General features: G+C 33.8%; 1 pseudogene; it reads right to left on the minus strand.

Moving 5' to 3' along the window:
• Window positions 1-2243: 2243 nt before the first annotated feature.
• Window positions 2244-4168, minus strand: LOC102502609 (MOB-like protein phocein pseudogene; annotated as a pseudogene).
• Window positions 4169-11850: the final 7682 nt, after the last annotated feature.

The raw sequence follows: 11850 nt of genomic DNA on the forward strand, positions 1-11850 counted from the left end.
TGCACCGGGCGTGAGTTTAAGCCACCGGGTCCTGGACTTGAACCATGGTCGGCTACATGGGAGTTCGGCGACATAGCCATTACACTAACTGCTGGTCCCAGACATATTATTCAAAATGTGTTTCAAAATACTTATCCAGGACACCAAACCCAGTCACTACCTTAGTTCCAATGTTCACTAAGAAAATAGTCAAACAACAGAAATCCATTGTTAGGTATTGTCTAGAAAGAACAGCTCCATTGCTATATATATATTAACTTTGTAGTTTAGTTTCTCAATATTTAGCAAGTTCACTTAAAAATTACTATTTCCTTTGGTTTATAGTGACATTAACATAAATGCATAATTTCAAAGTCAACATTCCTTTCACTATGAACATAAAATTTCTTAAAAAATAATTATGGATTGGGTTATAGTAATATAACTCTGGCTACTGGGATAGCACTGTTCAAAGTAAAAAAGATTGGCAGGCTTGGAAGAGAATAACATATTATATATATATATACATATATATGTATATATATGTGTGTGTGTATTATATATATATATAAAAGAATATATATGTATGATATATATATAAAGAATAACATATTATATACATGTACATATATATGTATATATATGTGTGTGTGTATTATATACATATAAAAGAATATATATGTATGATATATATATAAAGAATAACATATTATATATGTGTATTTTATATGTATATAACATATATATATATACACTTTATCATATGCTTCTATTTCCCACATTTTTGCTGTACATACTTGTCTTATAATGTCATAAATTATTTCCTCAAATTTGAAAAACAATCAAGATGAATACATTTTTATCTTGATTTCAAAATAAACCTTTTAAATAGAAAAAATTCTTCACATTTAAATCTGTTCAAGAAATGAATTTAAATCACTATATGTGCAATTTCTTTTATCCTTTCTTAGTGCCTCTTTATAACCAGTTTGGTAGTAAGACCTGCAGTGCTTTATTAAAAACTGTATTCAATAGATTATAAGACTGTTAAATCTATGCTTGACTCCTTAAAACACTCAATTACAACAAAGTCCAAAAAAATGTATGATTATTTATCAACATCTTGAGATCTTGTGAATTATTGCAAATAACAATCTCACATGGGCATATAGTCCAAACAAACTGTGTGGGGAAGGGGCATAAAATAAATACCACACTATTTTTTTCGGTTCTATATAAAGCTGCCTAAATGGTTAGATGAAAAGATTAATATTATTAATAAGAGGAGCAAAACTATTTTAAGTACTTGTTTCTAAGTAGTTATCAATAGAACAATTTTGCAAAAACAAAGAAAAGCAAGCGCCTACGCTAATACATTTTTTTTGTATTGTAATGTAATTGCTAATATGAAGTAAATCTGCAAGCAATTAACACAGTTATAAATAGGCACAAGACACCACTAAGTCAGTCTGGCAAAAGTTTCTCTGATAAAATAGTTTGGGAGGAAGGTTAAGAGAAATGAGGAGAAGGGGCAGACAGGGTAGATTTCAAGTGGGAAGATCACATACATGCTTTTCATTATTATCACCTTCTACATCACAGTCCATGGTTGCAGAAAGGTAAATTGTTTCCAAATATGCTAGCCTTTGTGTAGTATGGTATATTATTGTGTAGTATGTAATATTATTTAAATATTACTAATGCTTAACTTGCATCTATATTTGGATAGACACATAATCATATATGCATATCAAAAAGTATAAGCAGAATTTTTAACACTTTTTATATCTTTTTGAAAAAGTTAACAGTTATGATGTAACTATGCACTATAGAATTTTCTAGAATATCTAAACTCATGGCTAAAACCAATGGAAAACATTACAATCTCTTTAGTAAATGGTTTGTGTGAAACCTCAAGTTCACTCCTCTTTCTATACTGAGTTTATTTGATGAGGATTGTGATCCAATGATGGTTTAGCATCCATTTTACCAAACTGTAAATTCTTTTATTAACAACATTATAAGCAGATAATACTAATTTTATTTAAAAACCATGAATGCCAAACTGATAAATATGCAACTCATAAATAACCTTAAATAACTTAAAAAGCACTTCCCATTTTAAAAGACAACACCCAACATACAAAAACCTATACTAAACAAAGAAACTATAATATGGACACATGATTGATGTGTCTAAAATGATATACAGCACATAATTAATGTTCATTTTGTGGTCAGTACATTTTTCTATATGATTTCATTCATGCTTCACTTTCCTCAGAAACTGAATTCTGAACTTCCTCTTCTAAAATTGGGTACAATGAAGTTATTCTTGGACATCAAGTTAAATTTCATCACAAATTTAGTAAACCAATGACACAAAAATGTTTCATTTTCATATCCATCAAGTATCTGCCGGTGATGAAAATAAGCATGTGAAAATATTTTGTCAGTCCTATGGCATACTGATCCTAGTTTTGCTATAGATGATTCCTTTATGCTAATCCTGCTGGGAAAATATTTACTGCTGTTTGGAAGACATGCAGCACCATCAAGTGTGTTTAGTATAATTTTTTTTAATTTTACTAGCATGTTTTATTTAGTTCAATATATCCAAATTATTTCAACATATAAACAATATAAAAGTTAACACACTAAAAATACAGTGAGAGTTATTACAGACTCATGAGAATAATTGTATTAAAATTACATTTAAATTTATTATTTTTTTCAGAGAGATTTTTTGTTCTTCTTCGTCTTCTTTTGTTGCTCTAAGGGCATGCACTCTCCAGAGAGACAGAGAGACAGAAAATGAGAAATCACTCCCGTGGAGTATGGCCACACCACAATCCCTTCTCTATTCTCTTCTCAGAATTTTGGGCACATGTGCATGTGTACGCAGTGTGAGTTTCAAGCCACCGAGTCCAGGACTCAAACTGCGTTTGGCCATGTGGGAATTTGGCAATGTAACCATTATGTCATCTGCTGATCCCTACATTTAAGTTTATTACATATTCAATATAATATACACCATAAAATGTATTCATTTTAGGTATAAAATTCAATGATTATTAACAAATTTACAGAGTTGTACAACCATTATCACAATCTAATTTATTTTTTTCCATTTGCCAGAGTGCACATGCACTTGCTGGAGAGAAAAAGAAAGTGAGAGAGAGAGAGAAAGTGAGTAAGCACACCCCATGGGGAATGGTCGCATCACAGTCCCTTCTCAATTTCTCTCTCCTTTCAGGATTTTGGGCATGTAAGCACACACACCGAACGTGTTTCTTACACTGCTAGGTCTGGGACTTGAACTGTGCAGTTGGCCATGTGTGATCTAGCCACCTTAACCATGGGCTGGCCCCACCACAATCTAATTTTAAAATAGTTCCATCAGGACAAGCAGGTGGCGTAATGGCTGTGTCACTGGCTCTCTCATGGTCAACCATGGTCTGAGTCCCGGACCCAGTGGCTTAAAACTCATGTCAGGTACGTGTGCATGTGCATGTGTGTGTGTGCCCAGGATCCCAAGAGGAGAATGGAGAAGAAGAGATTTTGGTGTGGCATCCCCAGGGGGGTGATTTCTCGCTTTCTGTCTCTGTCTCTCCACAGAGCAATAATCTCTTTATCTATATAAAAAAAAAAAAATCAAAAAACAGTTCCATCACTCTAAAGAGAAGATTTTAGCCCAATCCTCAGCCCCAAACAACCACAAATCTGTTTATTGTCTTTATAACTATAAAAGCATTCATAAAATATGTGATCGCTTATGTCTAACTTCTTTCGTTCATTTCATCTATTCTTATTGCAGCACATACCAGTCCTTTAGCAGGACACTCTATTGGAGTTTTATGAGCTGCACAAAGAAACATCCGTTGTTCAGTTGCTGTCATTTGGGTACAAGTATCTGGATGGCATATTCACTCTGAAGTCTGACAGCAAGTCCATTTAGCTCGAGGCAGAATTGCCTTAAGTGTTCATACTTCCATACACCTTCATCTTGACCTTCAGGTGGTGCAAGAATTTTACCGATACTGGAGCAGCCTGCGCTTATGTTCTGTTGAATTTATTGCTGAATAGGTAGTGTGCTATCCAGTTCATCAAAGAATTCATCAGGCCAGTTACAAAAACCTTGTGCTTTGATGCCCAACCTCAGCATTGCTGTTCCCTCCACCATGACCATACTGCCAGAGTCCTTCCTTCATACTTAGCATAATCCACTTCCAGTAATCTCCTTTGGAATGCAGTTACTTCCAGCCATCTCATTCAGCTTGAGTGAGTTTAATAAGGAAAATTTATTCTCTAAGTTTTAATTAAACTCTATTAGATAATCAAGAAAGGTCTTGAGCAGACACTTTAAAAGGGAGATTTGAATAAAGTGATCTGGAAAGTCCCAATATCAGCCTATTTTACATTTTGCCTACTCTCTAGGATGGTTTGGACTTTAAACTCCCTGCCTCAGGCAAAGCTTGGCAACAAGAGATGGTAGCTAAGTGAAGTTTTCTTTTCATGATAGTGTGGATGTGTGCATGTGTGAATGAGCCAGAGAGAGAGAGAGAGAGAGAGAGAGAGAGAGAGAGAGAGAGAACCCTCACAGGATCTCATCATGTTGAGATCCCCCTTTTTCCCGTCCTCCAGTTCCTCAGGAAGGGTCCTAGGTGATTGTTTTGCCTGGCATGTTTTCAGACTGACCCAGGGATCTGAATCTGTGGTTGGCTGTAAGGCTTACACTACAGTGGCTGAGCCTCTAAGTGAAGTTTTCTTTCTTTCTTTTTCTTTTTCTTTTTCCTTCACTTTCTTCTTTCTCTCTCTCCCTTTCTTTTTTCTTTTTCTCTCTTTCTTCTTTCCTTTCTTTCCTTCCTTTCATTTTCTTTCTTCTCTCTCTCTCTTTTCTTTCTTCTTTCTCTTTTTCTTCTCTTTCTTTTCTTTCTTTCTTCACTCTTCCTTTCTTTTTTCTTTCTTTATACCAGATGGTGCATGCCTGCCCAAGAGAAAGGTAGGAAAGGAGAAAGCACTCCCAAACATGATCTGAAAGAAAAAATAGACATCTTAAAAAAGAATCAGATGGAATTGTTAGAGATGAAGAATGTGATTTGTGAAATTAAAGCCTCTCTCAAGAATATTAAAAGTAGATTATATCATGCAGAAGATCAAATCTTGAATGTAAAAGACAAAAACTCTGACCTAGAAAAAAGTATCAAGATTGAGAAAACAACCAAGAAATGAGGATAATATATGAGGAATACTAGATACCATCAAGTGCCCCAACATTCAGATAATTGGTATCCCCAGAAGAGAAAGAAAATAGTAAGTGCATTGATAATTTATTTCATGAAATTTTGGAAGAAAACTTTCTAAACCTAGAAAGGCATTCAAATATCCAGACCCAATAAATACATAGGACCCTAAATATAATCAACCCAACAAGATCCTCTCCAAGGCACATCATAGCCAGACTGGCAAAAACAACAAAGACAAGATACTAAAATTGGCAAGAGGGAAATGTCAAGTTGGTTACAAAGGTCACCCCATCAAGCTAATGTTGGACCTCTTGTTGGAAACAATGTAGGCAAGGGAAGACCGGGGAAATAAAGTAAAGTATTGAATGAAAAACAATTTCAACCAAGAATATTATACCCGACAAGATTATCTTTCATATAGGAAAAAGGGATAAAAACATTCTCAGATAAACAAAACCTGAAAGAACTTACCAACTATAGACCAGCTCTCTGAGAGGTTCTGAAGGGAGTGCTATGCCAGGAAAACTGAGACGTCAGATGGACTATTATAAGAGAACAAAAACAACCAAGAAAATGGCTCACTTAATGATAGGAACAAGTCCTGAAATATTGATAATAACATCAAATGTTAAAGGACAAAATATTTCAATTAAGAGACACATACTAGCTGAATGAATTATAACAAAACAAAACAAACAGAAAACCAAAAAAATCCCCCAAAACAAAAACAAAAAACAGAAACCCTCTATCTATTGCCTACAAGAAATGCACCTGATGGATAAAGACATACATAGACTAAAAGTGAAGGGCTGGATAAAAATATGCCATGCAAATGGAAATCAAAAAAGGGCTGGAGTTGTGATATTGATTTCAGAAAAAGTAGGCTTCAAGACAAAGATTGTAAGAAGAGACAAAGAAGGGCACTATAAAATAGTAAATGGATTAATTTAGAAAGAAGACATAACACTTATTAATATTTATGCACCCAACACAGGAGCACCTAAATAAGTGAAGGAAAGACTGCTGTTGCTAAAAGGAGAGATAGGGAGCAACACTATAATTGTTGGGGATCTCAACACCTCATTATCTCCTTTAGACAGATCTTCTAGACAAAAAATAGAGAGGTACAGGACCTAAATGATACCATAAATCAAATGGGATTGATAGATATCTATAGAATTGTCCACCCTAAGACCACAAAATATACATTTTTTCTCACCCCAGCATGGAAACTTTTCAAAGACTGACTTTATGATAGGACACGAATCAAGCCTTTGCAGATTCAAAGTCATAGAAACTATATCCAGCATCTTCTCTGACCATGATGGAATTAAACTCAATATTAACTTCAAGAAACACCCTCAAAAATACACAAACACGTGAAAACTGAACAATCTATTTTAAATGACTTTTTAACTACAGAAGAAACTAAGTCTGAAATAAAAAAAAAATTATGGAAACAAATGATAATGAATACACAAGTTTCCATAATCTATGGGACACAGCAAAAGCAGTCATAAGAGGGAAATTTACAGCAATTAGTGCACATAAGAAAAAGATGGAAAGGAGGCAAATAGATAACCTAACATGATGCCTCAGGGAATTTGGAAAAACAGCAACAGAAATACCTAAAAAATGCCAGGTGAAAATAAATAATAAAGACTCGAGCAGAAACAAATAAAATAGAAAATAAATGAACCATATAGAAAATAAATGAAAGCAAAAGGTAGCTCTTTGAAAAGATGAACAAGATCGACACACCATTGGTTAGACTGATTAAGAAGAAAGAAAGAAACCGGATAAATCAAATATGTGATAAAACAGGCAACATTACAAAAGACATAATAGAAATACAAAATATCATTAGAGGATACTATGAGCGACTATATGCCAACAAACAAGAGAACATGGAGGAGATGGACAAATTCTTGGATGCATATAATCTACCAAGATTGAATCAGGAAGACAGAAAACCTGAATAGACCTATAACAAGTCATGAGATTGAATCAATAATAAATAACCTCCCAACAAAGAAAAGCTTACGTCTAGATGGCTTCACTTCTGAATTCTACAAAATCTTTAAGGAAGAGTTAACCCCTTTCTTACTCAAATTATTTCTAAAGATTCAAAATGAGAAAGTAGAAATGGAATATTATTGGTGATAACATGCTTGATTAAGACACTATGCAGTTTATCCTAGATGGGAAACTACATTTAGTGTGTTGTGATGATGCTCAGGGAATGAGTGTTAGGTAATATAATATAATAAAAAAAAAGTTGCAGGAGAAAAAAAAATGCACATTTGATGACTGCAGCGAGCTGTATGGGCATAGCTGGGTACTACTTTATAGTATGTTCATTCTACTCACTGGGGTTTATGCCTAGGGTCAGATTTGGGTACATGTATAGGTATGTGTCAGCTGTGCTAGCTATTTAATATATTTAGACTAATTAAGTTCATTGGCAGAACAATTGAATGGGGGGGGGGCGGAAGGCATGGAGGGCAACCATGGATGCCAGGGACAATGGAGGAGGAAGATGGGACATAGCAGAGGGTGGGGGATGGGGAATCAGGGATGGCAAGACAAAGGGCAAGGTATGCAGGATGTAAGAATTGGAAAATTATTTGCTGAGAACATGTATGTTGATGTGCTTGATTGAACCAATGCACAGTGTATTTTGGATGGAAAATTCATTGGTGTGTTGTGATGGTGTATAGTGAATTAATGTAGAAAATAAAAATAAAAAATAATGAATGAATAAATAAAAAAATTTAAAAAAAAGATTCAAAATGAAGGAAATCTTCCATATTCATTCTATGAAGCCTCCATCATCCTCATTCCCAAAACAGATGAGGACAAAAAAGGAAAACTATCAACCAATATTGATGATGAATATAGATGCAAAAATTCTCAACAAGATACTTGCAAATCGTATCTAACAACACATAACAAATATCATTCATCACGACCAGGTAGGCTTTATTCCAGGGATGCAAGGCTGGTTCAACATATGCAAGACCATAAATATAATACATCATATTAACAGAAAGTGAGATAAAAACCATATGATCATTTCAATTGATGCAGAGAAAGCATTTGATAAAATACAACATCCTTTCATGATTAAGACTCTCAGTAGGATTGGTATAGAAGGGTTATTTCGCAACACAATAAAAACTGTATATGAAAAACCTATAGCTAACATTATACTGAATGGGGAAAAGCTAAAAGCATTCCCACTAAAAACTGATATGAGACAAGGCTGCCCACTTTGTCCATTGCTTTTTAATATAGTGCTGGAAGACTTAGCTAATGCATTCAGAAAAGAGCATAATATAAAAGACATTTGAATAGGCAAAGAAGAGTTGAAAATATCTTTGTTTGCAGATGACATGATGATATACTTAGAAGACCCAAAGGTTTCCATGAAAAAACTTCTCAAAGTAATAAGTGAATACAGTGAAGTGGCAGGATACAAAATCAACATTCAAAAATCTGTAACATTTCTATATACAAACAACAAATTGAACAAAGTAGAGCTGAAGAAAGGAATCCTTTTTACCGTTACCACAAAATGTGTAAGATACCTATGGGTAGGGACCAGCAGTTGGCGTAATGGCTATATCGCTGGACTCCCATGTAGTTGACTGCAGTTCTAGTCCTGGACCCGGTGGCTTAAACTCATGCCAGGCACATGTGCATGCATGCCCAAGAACTCGAGAGGAGAATGGAGGAGAAGAGATTGAGGCATGGCCATCCCCTCTTGGGGGTGATTACTTATATATATATATATCTTAAAAAAGTGTTGAAAATTACATAAAAAAGTAGAAGCACATCAGAATGGCTAAGATTAAAAATATAAAAAGTGATAAGTGTTGGTGGGGATGTGGTGAAAGGGGAATTCTCCTACACTGTTGTTGGGAATATAAACTGATTCAGCCACCGTGGAGAACAGTATGGAGGTTCCTCAAAGATCTACAAATAGAATGACCATTTGATTCAGCAATCCCACTTCTGGGTTTCTACCCAAAGAACAGGAGAATGCTCAGTTGGAAATGCGCTTGCCCATCAATGTTTATTGCAGTATTATTCACAATCACTAAGACATGGATCCAACTAATATGTCCACAAACAGATGAAGGGATCGAAAAATTGTGGCAAATATACTCTATGGAATATTACACTGCCATAATAAACAAGACCCTGGCATTTGATCAAAAGTGGTCAGATATGAAATATTGCTGAGCGAAGCAAGCCAGGATATGAAAGAAAGATATTGTATGTATGCACTTAATATATACCAACTATCCACAGTTTATGGTAGAGATTGAAATATTGGAGGGCATAAAAACAGTGTAAATAGTTAGGGATGTTGAAGACAGTGTGGAATGGGGGGGGTGATGAGAAGAGGATAGAGAAAGACAGCAAGAGAACAAATAGAGAGACATGACATTAGTGGAACACAGAAATGGTTTATTACCTGTTGATGATAACATGTATAGTATTCTTAACCGGGTTGGTCTGAGAAGTATTTCATGTTGGGTGAGTGCTTTTTTACAAGCAAAATGATATATAGTGATTGAATGTCTGAAAAAAAAATAATAATCTGGAAAAAAATGATAAAAAGCTATTTGGTGATGGTGATGTGAATAGTAATGTCTTTGTCTTGACTGATATGCATGGTATTCCTTCTGGAAAAAGAAATGTAATTCACTGTAAAGATATATGTGATTCAATGTAATAAAAACCAGATTATGATAATTAATAAAATTTAAAAAAAGCAATGACAATTTTATAAAACTTTTGGTTTATAATTCATGATATTGCACAAAAATGTAATGAATAAATATTTATGTAGTTTTCATAGACTTTCCTAATGACTTAGAGGCCTTAGAAAGAGTCACATCATATATGACAATCCATTATTTATTACTATTATTATTATTATTTGCTCTTTTTCTTTCCCTTTATTTGTTATCCACCATTATTTTCTGATCTTCCCTTGGCACTTCCAAAACTTTTTTTCTCAGTTATGCAGAGCAATTTCTATCTTTTTATGTAGTTTTCTCACCACCCAATGCCAGGCCAGTAAGGCTTAACTCATGCCCCATTTGGAAGGATTCTTAATCAGAAAAGTGGTTGCACATCGATGTTTATTGTGGCACTATTCACAAATGCTAAGACACGGAACCAAGCCAAATGCCCATGAACAGATGAATGGATTGAAAAACTGGTACATATACTCTATGGAATACTAGTTAGCCATAAAAAACACCAAAACCCTGGCTTTTGACAGAAAGTAGAAGAATATGGAAGATTTACTGCTGAGTGAAGCAAGCCAGGTTATGAAGGAGAGACATTGTATGTCCCCACTCAATGTATACCAAGTGTCCTCACTCTATGACTGAAACTGATTAAAAAATATAGAAACACAGTAAATGGATGTGAATACCTTATAGAGTGTGTGTAAGAGTAAAGGCTTAGGACGGACATTTAGAAGAAAAATAGAGAGGCAGAGCATTAATGGGATAAAGAAATGTGGTATTATCAGTTGAAGATAATTTTATAGTTTTATCAACTGGACTATGAGAAATGTTCACATGTTGAAATATTTACTTTGTAAGCTAAATAATGTGATTAAATATATAAAAGAAAATGCAATAAAAATAAAAAAATTTTTTCAACAAAACCAACTATTCTCATAAGAGGAATTCTTATGCTAGCAGTTATGAACACTACAAAAATTATATTTTACTGTTGATGTAAAAAAACCCTTTGAAAAACAGGAAATAATAAATGATTTTACATTTAATTCATAGCTTTCTTTAGTCACCATAAAAATGATTAATCTTTTAGATTTATTGTTAGATTTTAGTCAGTGAATTATTATGCATATTATAAAGTTGACCTGTTATTCCAAGTTTTTATTTAATCCCATTACAAAGAATTGAGCAACATGGCTAGTTTGAATATTTGAATTCCAGTGATATTAAGCAATGAGTTTCATCCAGAAAAAGCCACAGATTAAATCATGAAGAAATCAATATATGATTTCCTTGTTAGAAATTATGGTTGAAAAATACATCACATGATGTCTTAACAAATTTTTAAATGTGAGTAAAATATTGTTAACCATGAGCATTGTTGTTCAGATCTCTAGAACTCTTTCATTTTGTAAAACTGAGACTTTATTTTCATTGAACAGCAGTCTCCATTTCCTCTTTACCCAGCTCCTACCAACCAGCATTCTGTTTTCTGCTTCTATGAATCCACCTCATATAAGTGGAATAATGCAGTATTTGTCCTTCTGTGACTGGCTTAGTTTACTTAGTGTAGTATGTTTCAGTTTCATCCAAGATGTTACAAACGGCAGGATTTCCTTCTTTCCGAAGGCTTAATAATATTCCATTGTATGTATATAGCACATGTAAAAAATCTGCCCAGCAGGTGGTGTATTGGTTAAGCCATGGATACTCCCTCTCTCATCAAATTAAAATAAATAAATGAAGATAAAATAAAATAATTTTTAAAAAATATTAAATCAATTGACACACAAAAAAGTTTTTTTTTATATTAGCACTATTCAATAAAAATAAAATTCAAACTACATATATGAGTTTAA

Source organism: Tupaia chinensis, unplaced genomic scaffold (genome assembly GCF_000334495.1).
Source record: "Tupaia chinensis unplaced genomic scaffold, TupChi_1.0 Scaffold000100_1, whole genome shotgun sequence".
Taxonomy (NCBI): domain Eukaryota; kingdom Metazoa; phylum Chordata; class Mammalia; order Scandentia; family Tupaiidae; genus Tupaia; species Tupaia belangeri.